Genomic DNA, 16,074 nt, shown 5'->3' with positions numbered 1-16,074 from the left:
TGGTGTTGTTTTGTGTTGCAATGACTGAATAAACTTCATTAATTCATTAATTCATTAATTCATTCATTCATTCATTCATTCATTCATTCATTCATTCATATTTTATTGTTGTGGACCGATTATTTTTCAGCCTTAATTCTTGAACTTTTATCATTATTTCATTTTAATTAACTATATTGTATGTCAGTGTGCATTGGTCTCCCAATTTTTATTTTTGTTTTTATTATGCTTATTTTTCAGTCAAAATGTTAAGCACTTTGTATTTCATGTACCTGGATGGAAGGTGGTATACAAATAAAATTTGAATGATTGATTGATTGATATGAACATGCCAGACAGGGAATTTGACTCCGCTCACTGTACAGTAAATAGACAAATGACAGCTCTTGTTAGGCTACAATAAAAAAAAAGTGAAACTGACCATTACGAACTAAAGTAGTGGACGCACTTTCAGAATCAGAATCAGGTTTATTGGCCAAGTCAGGTCAAACAAGACAAGGAATTTGACTCCGGTTATTCTCGCTCACTGTACAGTAAATAGACAAAAGACAGCTCTTATTAACATATATACAATTTAAAAAAAAAAGTGAAACTGACCATTAAACTGCCCCCCCGACCACCTCAGTGTCTGCTGTTTACATCTGTTTACAGTAGTCATTTTTGTAGTGCACCATTGTGTCTGCGTCTCTCCTTTCCCTGTTCTTCCTTCTCTCTGTCTGTTTTCTCTTTTCCTGTCTCTAGCTGGTCCCCCCTTATGAACCAGGTCCTGCTCAAGGTTTCTTCCCTCCTAAAGGGGAGATTTTTCTTGCCACTGTTTGACTTAAGGTGTTTTCCCCACTAGGGGAGTTTTTACCTGCCATTGTTTATATTATGTTTATGTAATAATTGTTCGGGGGTCATGTTCTGGGTCTCTGGAAAGCGCCTAGAGACAACCTCTGTTGTAATAGAGGCTATATAAATAAAATTGAATTGAATTGAAATTGAATTGAATCATTACAAACTAAAGTAGTGGACTCACTTTAGATATAAGAGCAACACAATCCAAATTAATTGAACATGAAGTAGGGATTTATCATTTCCAGCAAGTCCACTGTTATTGTGTATTGTTTTTTTTCTTCCTGGTTTGGGTTCAGTTTATTTTACACATTAGAGAGAAGAAAAACATTGACATGTCCATTTTCCATGTTCAGTTTTCTTTTTCCACTGCAGCATAACTGAACTGCTGTACTGTCCTCAAAACTGACCATTACGAACTAAAGTAGTGGACTTACGTTAGATATATAAGAGCAACACAATCCAAATTAATTTACATTTCTGCATCAGAAAATATGTTTGAATTATGTTATAATTCAATTTTATTGTATTATATTATATTACACTCAGTCAGTCAGTCTGACCAACAACAAACCGGACTGTGTAATAACCAGGACAGTGCAACAACTTTGTGCAATATTACATAACACTTATTTGTTTTCCATTCATATAATTCTATTTATGGCACTGCACTTTTTGTTTTTATTTTCATTTTTTCTTTTTAATCTTTTTATCTTTATATGGATGTTTGGTTTGTATATGACAGTGCTGTGTGAGTGAGATAGAGTTGTCAATTTCCCAGAGGGAACCTCCCAAAGGGATTAATAAAGTCGTCTGAATCTGAATCTGAATTAACTTTCACGGTGGATATTTTAGGAATGTGAGGAAAAGACAAAAAAAGGTAAATTATGGCCTCAAATTAATATTTGAGCCCCATATTATATTATTATATATAAAAAAACATAGAAGGCAATGATTTTCATATTTCCTAAACCGTATTTTATTCCTGTAGAACATAAACAATATATCAGGTTCTGAAATTGCCATTTCATGGAAAATAATACCACATTTGGAATTTGATGGTAACACCACATCTCAGAAAAGGTTGGAAAAGTACATGATACAAATAAAGAAAAACTAAAACTGAAGGAGCATTTGACAAATAATTAGGTAATTAGGTTAAATGGCAAAGGTTACAGGTAACACGACTGTGTATAAACGAGCACGTATGTAAACATTGGCAGAGGTTTACCAATCTGTAAAAAAATTGTGTGAAAAATTTTAGGAAAATGTTCCTCAAGGTAATATTGCCAAGACGTTGAAGATCCCACCATCTACAAGGTATAATGCCATCAAAAGATTCAAAGAATTGGGAGAAATCTCCATGCACAAGGGACAAGGGCGAAGGTTAAAATTGGACCATCACTGCATTAAAAACAGACATCCTTCTCTACCAGAAATCACTGCATGAGCTCAGGAACACGACCAGAGATCAATGTGAACACAGTTCGCTGTGCAATCCACAAATGCAGTTTATGGCTCAATCATGCAAAGAAGAAGCCATTTGTGAATATGATCGAGAAACGCTGCTGTCTTCTCTGGGCTCAAGCTCATTTAAAGTGCCCTGTGGAAAAATGACAAACTTTTCTGTGGTCAGATGAATCAAATTGGGAAGCTCTTTATGGAAACCATGGACCCCGTGTGCTGCGAACTACGAAGAAGAGGAAGCATCCAGCTTGTTATCAGAGCTTAGTTCAAAAGTCTGCATGTCTGAGGGTATGGGCAGTTTACACATCTAGAAAGGGGCAATCAATGCTGAAAAATACAAAGAGAATGTGTTTTATACTTGCAGTGTGTTTTGGAAACAGTGTGTTTTTTAAAATAATGTTTTTGTACATTGTGGTTACTGCACTTTTTGAAATTGACAGCTCTGCTAATGTTGAGGATATAACGACTAATCAATAATAAACACAACAGCTGTTGCTAAACATCTGCAACTTTTTCATAAAGAGCCGAAATGATTAGTTGTTTATCAAAATCATTGGCAATTAATTGTCTGTCACTCATACCGACTGGAAACATTGGCTTCAGCTCATAATCACCACCGCTGATAATAATGATGGTACTCTTTATTAAAGTGGCTAATGTGCTTTCATTATGTGAATGCATCATTATTAGGCCAACACCAAGTGAGCAATTTTAGACTGAATTACTTTGACACTATTAGATAAGATGATTTTACATAAACACATTTTGTCCTAATGAGCTGATGGCTGTATACATGCACACAATCATAAAAAAATAAAGGGAAAAAGGAAATCAAATTGTGTTTGCATGAAGTGGAGTGCTTATGTTGAATGACATCAAAATTCCACTGAAAATAATGTATATAATCTTATTTAAACATAGTATTCAGTTTTATTTTACCTGCTCTTTTTTGTAATAATTGAATAGATTGCCTTTTTTTGCAGCAGAGAAAATCTAAAATGGTACATAAATACATAAAAGGAAATCAGAACGATCCCTGGTTAGAAAATGGATTGTTGCAATACATGACATTTGAAGCGGATATTACATTTTTCTCACAGATTCTCAGATGGCTCTTTGGCAGCAGAATATATATTTTCATAATGCAAAAATGTCATGTTACAATATCATTCATACACATTAACACATAAATAGTTGTAATTAATCTGACATATCATTTATATAAAGTATTCTAACTATAATATGTTCTTATTTTCTTTCACTTTAGTATTATTGTTTTTTGAAGGTAGAAATATGCTATAAATTTGGCAAAATTAGTGGTTTTAGTAGGCCACTGGGATGTAAAGAGAATTTAATTTACTGATCCCGAGCTGGGAAATTCTAGTATTACAGTAGAAAGATTAAGGCACAACATAACCTACCCACTTTTATCTTATTTTGAGTTTATTCTATAAGCCGAAGGATATTTTTTTCTTTTGGTTTTCACTGTAAAAATGTCTTCTCATTCAGTCAGTGATTATTCTACTACTATAAAGCCAAACTAAAGAACCTTGGGCTCTATAGATAAGACACAATTGTAAGAAATATGAAACACAGTTAGGTTGTTACTCTTAGCGTTAAACCATTTTCACAAATAAACTTAAAAAAATGTAAGTAGAATCAGGTTGTGACTACAGTTTCCTGCTCTATATATACATCACAGAGAATTTCCACGAGATATATTCTCACAAGAAGAAATAGTCTTCAGCATATCTCTTGGATTCAGAAGGAGTGAAGACAGGTGGCAATAGTAAGCAGTGAGAGGAGAAACTGCTGTTTTGTGAACAGTACATTAGATGAGATCTCATACCCTAATGATTTGTGTTGTTGTGCTAATGATAATGCATTTAGACATGCCCTGTATGGATATAACAATATACAGGTCAGCAGTAAAGACTGTACAGCAGCAACTGTGATAAGCCTCATAAATTATTTGCAGGATTATTTGCTTTTTACATGGCCTCACTCAACCTTTTTCTTGAGTTCTCAGTCTGAATTTTGAATTGAATATTGTGGAAATTCTCCCATGCAGCCCATCCAACTCATATCCACAGTGTCAAAGCTTTGTAAATGTATTAAATATAAATACTTTTGAGGATAAATAACTAACTTGTAAGACTGAGTGACTAATGCTGCTGAACCTGTCCTCTAAAAAATGAACTGCAGCTCTGCAAAGTTTGTAAAATTTGAAATTATCACAGCAAATGTTGCTTCTGTTTTAGCCAGTGTGGTACTAGGCAACATCTCTTATACAAAATATGTATGGAACAAACATAATCGTTGTCGTTGTCTGATGTGCTGTATTCTCCACAGATTACCTGGTTGGTTAATAAAATGTTATATAATGTTTAAACATGCGTCATTATACTGTAAGTGTACATTGATATAAGGTCTAATTTTATATAGCTAACAGTCCAACATCCAAAGACAGATAACTTCTTAGAAAAACAGCACACTGGAGCAGAAAACGTATGGGATTCGATGATGAAAAGCACTTTAATTTTCTTCCAACGATTTACTTCAAACACTTGGTATTGTTGAAGTCCAGTTGAAAGGGAAAACAAGGATTTTGTTGTTTATTTTAAGCCTAGGCAGATGTTATCCAACCATGAAAGATAAACTGAGTGAGATGTATTTGTATGTGTTTTATTAGTAAAACCACACAAGCTGCAAAGACAACATCTAAACCTTATCTCCTGAGGGTCAGAAATGGTTCCATAGTGAGAAAAATAAATCCTCCCCTTTCTATTTCATTCCTTTCTGCCTCTTTTCTCTTTGGCCAGTAAGAGCAGGCCGTACACAATTAAACGTATCTGTGCAGGGTCACTCAAGAGGCTGCACTTTTACTATCTGCTGTTGCTACGGCAACCTATTCTCTTTGCAAGTCTCTGCTGAGCCGTTCAAACGCAGAGGCACAGATGGCAGTCCCTGTCCTGGCCACAAGAGGGCGCTCACTTCTTTCACTGAGTGTATCCAGTGAAAGCTGTAAGCTTGGATTCGCTTCTGATAGACTCTGCAAGAGTTGCAAAGATTGTCCATACAATTTCGACTATTGTCTTTGGTCTTTAAAAAAATAAAAAATAAAATCCTTATTCAATTAATGCACGTTTTCCAATGCAAATTTAAACCGTAAGTATGTATGAATACCCTTTGTGGTGTTAGATACTGCGAAGACGGAAATGTGAAAGGTCTGGGTTTTATCAGGGTGGCATTCCCACCACACTGCTTTGTGTCTCTGAGATATTGTTAGCCAATCTTTATGAACTTGGTTGCTTATTGTTCACAGACTTGGCTGCACTCTTGCACATTCTGCAGCTTTATGTGATGCTATTTTGTTCTGGAAAAAAAGGTTAGAGGATGGGATTCATACATGGAAGAATTTCTAAATTCAAAGGAGTTGCTCTGTGTAAGTCCGGAGGAGCCAAATAGACAGTGATGGCAGAGAAACAAAAGATCAGACAGATCATGCTCAGATGAAACTGCATAGGCAATCAAACCATGGGAGAATTGGGGTCAAGCAAAGGAAGTTTAGCCTATCAGATTAAAGTGTAGCCGTGGAAGTAATCCGCTGAGTATCTGCTCTTCCTTGGGTGAAGATGGAATTCAAAGGTGGCCTAAAGATACATTACGGCATGTAAAAAAGATAAATCAATAAAATAAAATGCTTTCTCACATTTCAGCTTGTAACAACCAGATAAGCCTTATTGCACTTCAGACGCCATCTAAATTATTTAAGGTAGATCCTATTGTTTTTGTTTTATACTAGAAATTCTATTAATCATTGACACGATCTAATTCAAGCGCTGCAAAACAGTGTTTTTCTTTTACAGTTCCTCCAGTAATTACTGTTAACCAACGCACATAAAATAGTCTCAGCTGGAGAAACATAGATGTATCCTCTCCCCTGCAATGCAAGAAAGTACTTTTACCACACTGGGATGGACAGATCTGACATTAGCTTGTCAGCCCCTTAAGAGCAGATGTTATGCGGACAAATGGTTGTTTTTTCCTCTGATAATGATGTAACCTTGCAAGTTTTTGCTATTTTTACAAAATGGCCCAAGAAACTATATACTATAACATTAGCTGGTTTAGCATAATTTGATCTACATCTGCCTTCTCTCTGACTTTCTGTTGGACGTAAAACTCGCTGTCTGACGCCTTGTTCACCCTAAAGAGTGTCGTTCTGGCCTGTTTGCAGGTGCTTTCATTCTCTGATGTCCAGCTCTTACTGTGTCGAGCTAAAGATCAATATTTGGCTCACACCTCTGGGAGGGCCCTCCCTCTGCCTTTCACCACTAGGTCGGCACTGGGAGAGCGTTGCCCTCGTAAACTGCTCATCTTCTCCGTCTTGCGATGCGTTCAGTACCTGTACCTTGGGAGTCAGATGCTGGCAACTTTCTGGTGAACAAGCTGTTTTTGCTGCAATCGATTGAAAAGAATGTGCCACACATAATTTTGGTTTGATTGTGTTTTGAATTTATTCACAAAGTAGAAATGATGCGTGTTTGCAAATGAACAGCAAAATGCTACATTAACTTTGTTTTGAATTTGAGTTTGGTTCATCCAACTTTACATGTTGGAAAACTCTTACTTCCCTCTTTTTCTCATTTGGACACATGCCCCTCTTTCAGACTCCATCCACCGCCTCCGCTTCGTAGGAACTTGTACATTTATTTTTCTTTAAGTGACAATGTCCCCCACGGCGTGGGCGCTGGGGAGCTCTGCCCAAATTTTGGAGCTTTGTCTTTAATTGATTGAGTCATTCATTCTCTTCTCCTGCAGTTTCAGACCAAACCAGGCCCTCCCAGCTTCCTTGCATTCACACTTGCTGCATCGCCTAATCTTTTCCGCCTCCCTGCTCACCTGTTTCCACTCTGCTAATCAGCCCCCTAGGTCTATAATCTCCCATCCTCCCATTGCTCATTTACTACATTGTCTGTGTATCTTGTGCCTTTGCTTTCCAGTATTCAGTGTCGAAGGTCTTGCATTTCTTTTTTATTTCTGGTTTCTGTCTCTTCTTCATCCCCCGCACGTGTCTTGTGTAAGTAATGCTGGACTTTAACTTTTAGCGTCTTGCTTTGTTCTGCCATGATTTTGAATCTTCAAACTCAACAAAAATACAGATACACTTTTTTTTTTTTTTTTTACCCAAAATACAAAAGGAATCATGTAAAGAAACTCATCAATCTAGCTTTGTTCGCTGCTGGGTCATTCAACAAGCTATTAAAGGAATCCAAAACCAGGGTGCTGATGTGCTCTCTCAGGGCCAAATCCTATTGAGAATCTTAACTGGGAGCACAAGGCTGATGTCCAATCTCAAACACCTTTACATTCTTTTTCATGATTTGAAACAAGTTGCCCTGGAGGGTTGGGCTTATGTCCCTGAAGATGCATGTTCCAACTTAGCCAGGAGCTACCATAAGAGACTGTCAGCTACAAGTCGTGAAGGCTTCATTGACTTAGGTGCATTTATTAGGTCAATCATTTAATTAATTGAACAAATCAATACAATTGCTTAATTAGACTTTATGATTTATTTACTTATTTTAGGAGTCAAATTATAAACCATTTTAATTATGAACACTTTGGTCATAATCATGGAAAAGTTATTGATTTTGCTTATTTTCATGAAAGAGTGTAATAATTTTGACCTTAACTTCACATACAAAGAGTGTATTTCTGGACAGAGATCTCCGATGAAAACCCTGGGATCTGCTGGAGCCATCCTCCCTGCTCGGAGGTCCCAGCTGCAAGAGCTCTGACTACCACTGTTGCATTCACCTTCCTCATCTTTGGTCTATGTGGCAGGGTGCAGGATTGGGGCATGGTCTGCAGGGGAGGGAGGGAGTGCGGGGGAGTGGCGCACAGGTGACGCGGCTGGAACAGCTGATGGTGCACAGGTGTGTCTAATCACTCCGTGTATTTCAGTAGTGTCCCTGGAGACAGGAGAGGAAGGAAGCAGAGCGGAGCTCTGCTGCGAGGACAGAGCTGAGTCCTAGTACACGTCTGTGTGATTGACAATAAACACGAATTTCTCCTCGAACCCTGTGTCTGCTGTCCTGTCTGGTGACCCCGTAGCAGCGAGCCTTGCTACAGTCTTGTTCTTTCAAAACTTGGTATTCTTCCAGTTTCTTGTGTTCCTTGTTCTTGATTTTGCTGCCATTCGGATTGCTACATCTATCACTGCTGCTTTTTCTTGAGTTTGTCAACCACTGCAATGTCCAGTCGGTCAGTCGTCAACAGTTTATCAGTCTGGATTTGGAAGTACTACAGCTACTTTCTTCTTCATTTTCCATCACTCTTGGATGCATCTAGCATGTTGACTTTAGGCCTTCCAACCGATCCTGAATACAGATGTTCCTGTAAATGATCCCACCTACTTGGTTGTGGTATTCCATGTATGGTTCACCGGCCTTCGAGCCCAATCTACAACTACCATTAGCAAATATAACTTTGCATGGCAAATATGTCAAGCTACCGTCCAACAGAGCTTATTAACTATTCCCAAAAGTCTTGGGGAGTCAATCAAATGGGTCTGTCCTTGTAGATAGTCTCTAGGTGTGCTTAACACGATGATGACAGAGCATCAATGTCATCTGGATGTAAATAGTGTAGACGGCTGCTGCTGAGGATTAACGGCTGTTTGAATCTGCTTTGGCATCGACAGTTAAAGACTTTTTCTTCAAAAATTTAACAGAAGACATCACTTTCCACCCCATTCCTTTGTGAGGTAAATGTATTTACTATTTTGCCAACAGGCTATGGTAAAAGTTGAATTTACTCTTCTACAAAACATACTCTCCCACTGGCCCCTTTCCGTGGGTCTGAATACATCAGTGTTTGTAGCGCTCACCAACTGCTTGCAAAGGTGGTCTGATACACAACCCTATGGATTGTTTTCAGACCCTGCATTTTTCTAGATGAGGGTCTGATCTTTCAGGATAGCTGCCTGCATCTTACATCCAACTGTTATATGCTGGACTGTCTGAGGGGCATCTTTGGCCGGGTCATGTCTGTTGTGGTGGATCCGGGTTCCTTTGATCCAGACCTGTTCTCGTGCTGCCATGATCGATGTCTCAGTGGTTTTGATTTTATTTGGATCCCCATTAGCTGATGTAGTTTACATCAACTACTCTTCCTGGGGTCCGATCAATAAAATAATATGAAAAAAATAAGAATACAGTTCAGAAATAACAAACATCACAAAAAGATTTACATAGACAACATACAGTCTATAAAAGTAACAACATTTAACGAACATCACAAAAAGATTTACGTAGACAACGTACAGTCTATAAAAGTACCAGCCATTAGCAAATCAGCAAATTTAGCGAATCATTTAGCAAGCAAATAGCAGCAAAGCATAGTCTTAACATCCAATCAGATATAGTCCATGTGATTTTGTAGGGGATCATCCCACATATACAGTGTAAAACACACACTCGGATACAGCAAGACACACCGTAAATAAATCATTTATGGTTACACTACCTTTTGTGAGCTATGTATTTCTTCACTTGTTTTTTGAAACTGACCTTTTCTCTGGGTTTTAGAAATGTAACCCGGAAGAGAATTCCATTCCTTCCACACCGTTTGTGGTGTCCTTCAGACCAGCCTTTTCCGGCCACTGGTAGGACTCTGTCACATGGAGGTACATACTGTGCATTGGCTTCTCTTTCCATTATCCTTCTTCACCTGTTTTCTTTGTCTTCAGTGGATTTCTGCTGCTACATTCACTTAGTGGTTCATCATCTGGAAACATCTTCTGGTTATATTTCTGTATCTTTGCTGTTTCAACCTGGACGGTGGCTTCGGCGCCCCTTTATTTATGTTTTGTGTAGTCTCACGGTGTTGGACTTGGCGTGAAATCTTCCATGATGTCTCACAAGGAGCTTTTTTTTGTCTCAACATTAGTGACTTCCATCTCTTCCTGTGGTCAGTCTTCTATACCAGTGGGTACCTGATAAAGGAAGGTGTTATGACTGTGGTCATATTTTGTAGTCTGTCTGCTGTGTGTGTGTGTGTGTGTGTGTGTGCCCTGTGGTTTTCTTGTGTTAATTTAATATGCAGATAGGTGTGTGCCACAGCCGTGCGGTCATTGGTGGGAAGGTTCCATGCCCTGGACGGTGATTGGCTGAAACTGACAACCACCTGATATATAAGGAGCCAAGATGGCAGCCACCAGAGGGCTGCAAGCAGGCTGGTAGCCTAGTAGCTCAGTCTCAGTTTAGTTATATGTTTATTTACTTTTGTGTAAATAAATAACTTCCTTTTTTATTGAAACCAAATCTTGTTTGTGGCTACTTGGGACTTGGGGAAGATGGGGGCCTTATGTTATGTCCTAGGCACCTCTAGACTGGGGCATAACAAAGGACATAAGTGTCCATCCAAGCGTCCATGCTGCTGGCTCTTCAGGATCCTTATGGTAGGTTGACCCTCTCAGGTGTGATCATTTTGTCCCTTTTTGATATCATTCAAGCACATTTATCAAGCCTGAATGACTCTCACACACACACTTATATGTGTTTGTGTACGTATGCATATGTGATAGGTACCTGGTGCAATCCAATTCATTCTTCAAGTTGATTTCTTATTTTGAAGAGCATGTGGGAGGGAGGGGGTGTTTAGAAATATGATGAGGTCTGTATGTTCTATTCATTCAAATAAAGACTGTGAATGTGAAATAGAAACAACATAGTGAAAGAAGCACATACTGTAGCAGATAAGCTGAGCTGTCGCAACCAGAGTGTGGTAAAAGTAAATGAGCTGGGAAATTCTGCTGTAGTGCTCTATCTCATAATAGGGCAATCCCTGAGGATACCACACAACCAAAGGCTACACAGCAGCCGACTTTTGTTTAATAGGAGACTGCAAAGATATTGGAAACATTAACCTTTCAAGCGCCCATTTTTTTTCTCCAGGTAAATATGCACATTAATGACAAAATAAGCAGGAGATTGCGTTGTCTCGCCCCAGGCCAGCATGGATTGTGCTTTTGCTTCACACATAAAAGAATCTACTAAGGCAGATTTCTTCGATTAAAGTGGTATTTGCTCTTTGTGCCCTGCAGATCCTTTGCTACAATGTATCAACAAGCTGACAGCATCTAAAACCATTACTCCCTAATCTGAAATATTGCATGATCCTAATTTTATTGAATGCTCTCAAAATGAGAAAGCCATGATGACTGAGTGTGTAATGAATTTATTCTCAGCTGGGAAAATCTGTTTATGTGTATATAAGAACTCATGACTGTAATTTTAACTCAGTTTTGCTGCTTTTCTCTGCTATGATACAGTCAATAACGGACAGATGTCTGATTATGCAAACTATATTTGATATGATGTAGAATACTGAGTAAGATTTATGTGTTAGGAGTTAGCTTTTTTTCCATAAAAAACATACATCCACATATACAGTGCAGAAATTAAAGTTTAAAACATAGTTTACTGCCAAGAGCATACTTTAATATAATAGGCAATACTGTTTGGTAGGCATTGTTTTTTATTTTATTTTATCTGTCACAAGGCGGAACCAGTAATATTACAAAACCTATATGTCACTGATATATTAAGTTTATGATGAATATAAAAATGCATAATCTTTCTATAGCCTCTCATGATACTTCTCAAATACATCACTGTTATTAGCAGATTGTTCCTATCTTGACATTTCAACATTATTCAATGCAGCAGTGCGTGTTTCTAGGTATTATGCAGATCAAATGTTTTAAAAACAGTATAAATAATAACCTATTCAATGGGTTACAGCCATTTCAACAAGGCATATACCCCTGACATGTGGAGTACATGCTCACACTGTCTGAGCTGTCTCATTATTGTAAAGTATTGCTGCAAACAAGAGTGGAAATGTTACTTATTTCAGTGTCTTCCCTCTTGGGTAGTAAGAAGTGTCTGGGTGTTATTAAATCAGATGTTAGCTTTCTGTATATCCTCAGTACTAAACAACATACAGTGTTGAGGGTATGTGCGACACAGACACCATACAGCTTTGATTTCGCCGCCTCTTTCTTTTCATCATCAGCATTATAACAGGCTTTAAATCTTTCTTCTCCGAGTTTAATCCAGTATCTTTCAATGAAGCAGTAATTCTACAGTGACGTCTTAGAAGAAGAAGGCCTTGAGTGTAAAGAGTAAGAGTTACAAACAAATCTATGTTGCCACAATCTTAGTCACTCTGAGACCGCAGACTCTTTACAGAATTTCATCAATGAAAATGGGAATCTTTTAATTGCAGAAGTTATGTTTTTTGATGAATTCCCCAAATGCATCCATGAAATGTAACCCATCAGGGGGGAGCGACTGGAAGGGGGGGATTATGCCTGAGTAGCTGGTCTTTCTGACTGGGATTTTTCACTTGTGCCTGGAATTAACATGGCTTAAATTCTCTCTGCCCCATAGCTAATTGAAACAAGTAATCTCTCGGGGTTGTCTTGCACAGAGGGATGGGGAGGACTCAGCTGCAACATGTTATTCTCGGAGCTGACATCTTCAATAGGACTGTCTAGTGCCAGAAGCGGCAATGAGTCTCTTGGAGGAAATAACTATTATATCCATTCTCCACGGATAAATAATTCACCTATTATCACGCCAAACTAAAATAAGATATTGGTTTAATGAGCAGACAGATAGAGGGGATCTGATGCTTTTGTCAAACAGTACAAAAGGTGAGAAGACTTCAGTAATTTGAAAGTCAAGTTTACATGGGATTTTTCTTTTTTTTTTTTTGCATGATGGTCCCACCGCAGCTCTCACAACGCTGGCAGCCAGTCGCGCTCGAATTTGCTCCAGCATAGGAGGTGATGAATATTCAAAGGCTCAGCTGCCTCCAGGGGCCCCACAGAGACACGGCACACACACACACACACACACACACACACACACACACACACACACACACACACACACACACACACACCTCCGAGAAGCCCCCCTACCCCACCTCCCTCCACTCTCTCTTTTTAAACGACTACACACTCACACACTTCCACACACCTCCACTTTGCCTTGATGTGGTGGAGTTGGTCCAGAACTCCACAGGTGTGACCCACTCAGACCTGTGAGAGCCTCCACACACACACACACACACACACACACACAGCTCAGCCTGTGATCATGAGGCAGAAAGAGCAGCTGCGCATATACAGGAAGCTGAGCAAGAAGGGGATGGGATGGATGTGGGGGGGGAAGAGTCAATCAGGACAGCCACATCCACGGATGCAGCAGGGAAACGGATGGACGAGGAACTCCTTTTGTCTTTCATCAACACACCTCGTGGGCTTATGAAGGTTAATAGCCAAAATGCGAGCTCATCAGGCGCGTTGAAGTCTCTCATAATAACATTCCATGCCTGGTTAAAAAGTAATTTCTCGCATTTTTGCAGGATAATATTGGACACATAGTGGCATGCCTTTTGGATATAGTTTCATAACTGCTGCAGAGTGGGGTTGCTGTAACTCGGCGGAACACACACACACGCACACACGCACATGCACACACTCAGAAAACACAAACCTAGTGTCTTGATTGAGTTTTTGCACCCGGTGATTGGACTGAAGGCTGATTTATGGTTCCGCGTTACACCAACGCAGAGCCTACGGCGTAGGCTACGCCGTCGATTTAACGCAGAACCATAAATCAGGCGTGACATGTTCGTCACGGCGTGAGCCTGCTGCATAGGCTGCAGCCGCACCTGTAACGTGCATGGCAGCCAGCCCAGTAAAGACACATTAGAAACAATAAGCACAGCTCTTCTGCTATCAGGAGTTGAAATCGGATTAGTCTGGTACACTTTATCCAATTTGGGATGATTTCATGAGCTCCTTTTTTTTTTTTTGCCACCTGAAACATCTGACGCTCAGTGCATGTCGAGATAAAGTAAAGACATCACTTTCTCCAGCAGACAGACAGAAAGACACACAGACAGTGCGGTTTTTACGCGCTTGGATGTCACTTCACAGAGATGGGTGAATACAAAACCCGACACTGAGGGCTGAGTGTGCCGGAGGGTAAGAGATGAATCCAGATCGACGTTAAAATTGTAACCAAACCCTTGCAAATGTTGCATATCTCCATTCTGTGTGCGTGGAGGAAGTATCACATGCCATAATTTGGCTTTCACACCTCCACCCCCCTCTGTTCACTGATGGTGCATTTCGTGTGTGATAAGGGCGGCGGGCTGCCACGCATTTAACATCAATCACATCAGTGCGCGCACTGCGTTCCGTCCATCAGTGTAACGCGCTCTCGCCTCGGGTGTGGGGTGCGCGCTACTCAGCTCCATTGTCCCGTAAAAAAAAGATCTGATCCTTTTTTTTCTTTTCTTTTTTTTTCCTTCCCTTTTTATCGCTGGAGCTGCTGTGCTGAGTGTCTCCCCCGGACATGTCGTTTGTTTTGCCTTCGCGCTCAGTCTAAAGTTGGGACTTGAGACTTTGAGCAGCACTTTTCTCGCGGACAGCGCTCGCAATGATTCCCGGAGATCGACGCAGCGCCGAAATGCGTGTGGATTCCTGTTGGATACAATTCAGAAACTAAGTGTCTTTTTTTTGTTGTTTTGTTTTTCTCCACAAATAGCGACAATTACTGAAGAAATCATCCCCACACACAGTGCAAGACCAAAACACCCCCCCACGATTTTTCATTGGATGTGGGTCATTTGATATATATATATACATTCCTCGTGGGCAGGAGAGAGGGGTAAGTACAGCCACCCAGGCTGCAAAAATGGGTTATCCGTGGCATTCAAATGTTTAAGAACACGTCGTGACTCCAATCTTCTCAGGTGCAACGAATGGAGTGTTGGAAAGATGGGTTATGCTGATACTTGAGGTCTGTGATGCAAATCTGGAGATGCTCGTAAAACCATTTTCATGTGCGCTTAAGAAATGTTTAACACTTATATCCGTTAGTAATTTGCAGAGTTTGCGACAGTTTTGAAAAGTAAAAATGCATGTATTGTCTTCATAAAGAGTGCAACGCCCCAACCTGTACATGCATTGATTGCTTTTACGCGCTAAGGCGCAGCGTTTTGTATGAATCTCTGTGCCTCGCTGCACGGAGGCGACTGAAGTCTTAAAAAAAAAAATGGTAAAAGAACGACTCAACATCGAAATGCTGCAGCCACAGGGCTAAAATATAATTAGTTACAACTCTGAAAGCGCAGATTAACCGAACCGTGGATACATCTTTTTCTTTCTGAACATGTCAATCCAGTTTTGTAGTCCTGAAAGCAGCAGCAAGATGAAAACAGGCGCTTTATCATCCCCTCCTCTCTCCCACATTTATCTCCTCCCCCCCGTGTCTCCCTCTCAACCCCGAGACAAGTTGAATAACGCACGGGGAGCACCCTGGCAGGGTGGTATTTTGTGAGTGTGCTGGAGTAGAGGGGCAGGAGTGTCGTCTCCCATAGATGGTGAGTGCGTGTGCAGATGTGCAGCCCCCTGGCGATGCAAGCCAGACTGAAAGCAGCCGAGGAACTGCTGATGTGAAACTGCTACCGTGCAGCCCAGAGCAAACTTTAATGGCTTACTTAGGCATGCATGGCTGTTACTCCAAGGCCAGTCTTTTGTTGACGGGGATGTACATTATGCTTTTTGCAATTTGCAGGTACTATGTTTGTTTGTAGGCACATAATAAAAGTCTGGAGTTGATGGTCAAGGTTCATAAGATGAGTAAATACCTGACACACAGAGAAAACACGGATTTAATACTG

At 39.9% G+C, this 16,074-nt stretch overlaps 1 protein-coding gene across 2 annotated transcripts in view; it reads left to right on the top strand.

Moving 5' to 3' along the window:
• Positions 1 to 14,601: 14,601 nt before the first annotated feature.
• Positions 14,602 to 16,074, top strand: part of LOC133448403 (metabotropic glutamate receptor 4-like) — a 211,737-nt gene continuing 210,264 nt past the window's right edge. Inside the window, exon 1 of one of the 2 annotated variants that reach the window (XM_061726887.1) lies at positions 14,602 to 15,059. The gene's annotated coding sequence lies outside the window, so the exon portion shown is untranslated. Of the gene's footprint in view, positions 15,060 to 15,115; positions 15,192 to 16,074 lie in introns of those variants that run through there. The other variant, XM_061726889.1, reaches the window with a different exon arrangement.

Source organism: Cololabis saira, chromosome 8 (genome assembly GCF_033807715.1).
Source record: "Cololabis saira isolate AMF1-May2022 chromosome 8, fColSai1.1, whole genome shotgun sequence".
NCBI classification, from domain to species: domain Eukaryota; kingdom Metazoa; phylum Chordata; class Actinopteri; order Beloniformes; family Belonidae; genus Cololabis; species Cololabis saira.
The sequence above is the reverse complement of the archived record's forward strand: the minus strand, read 5'-3'. Positions and strand labels throughout refer to the sequence as shown.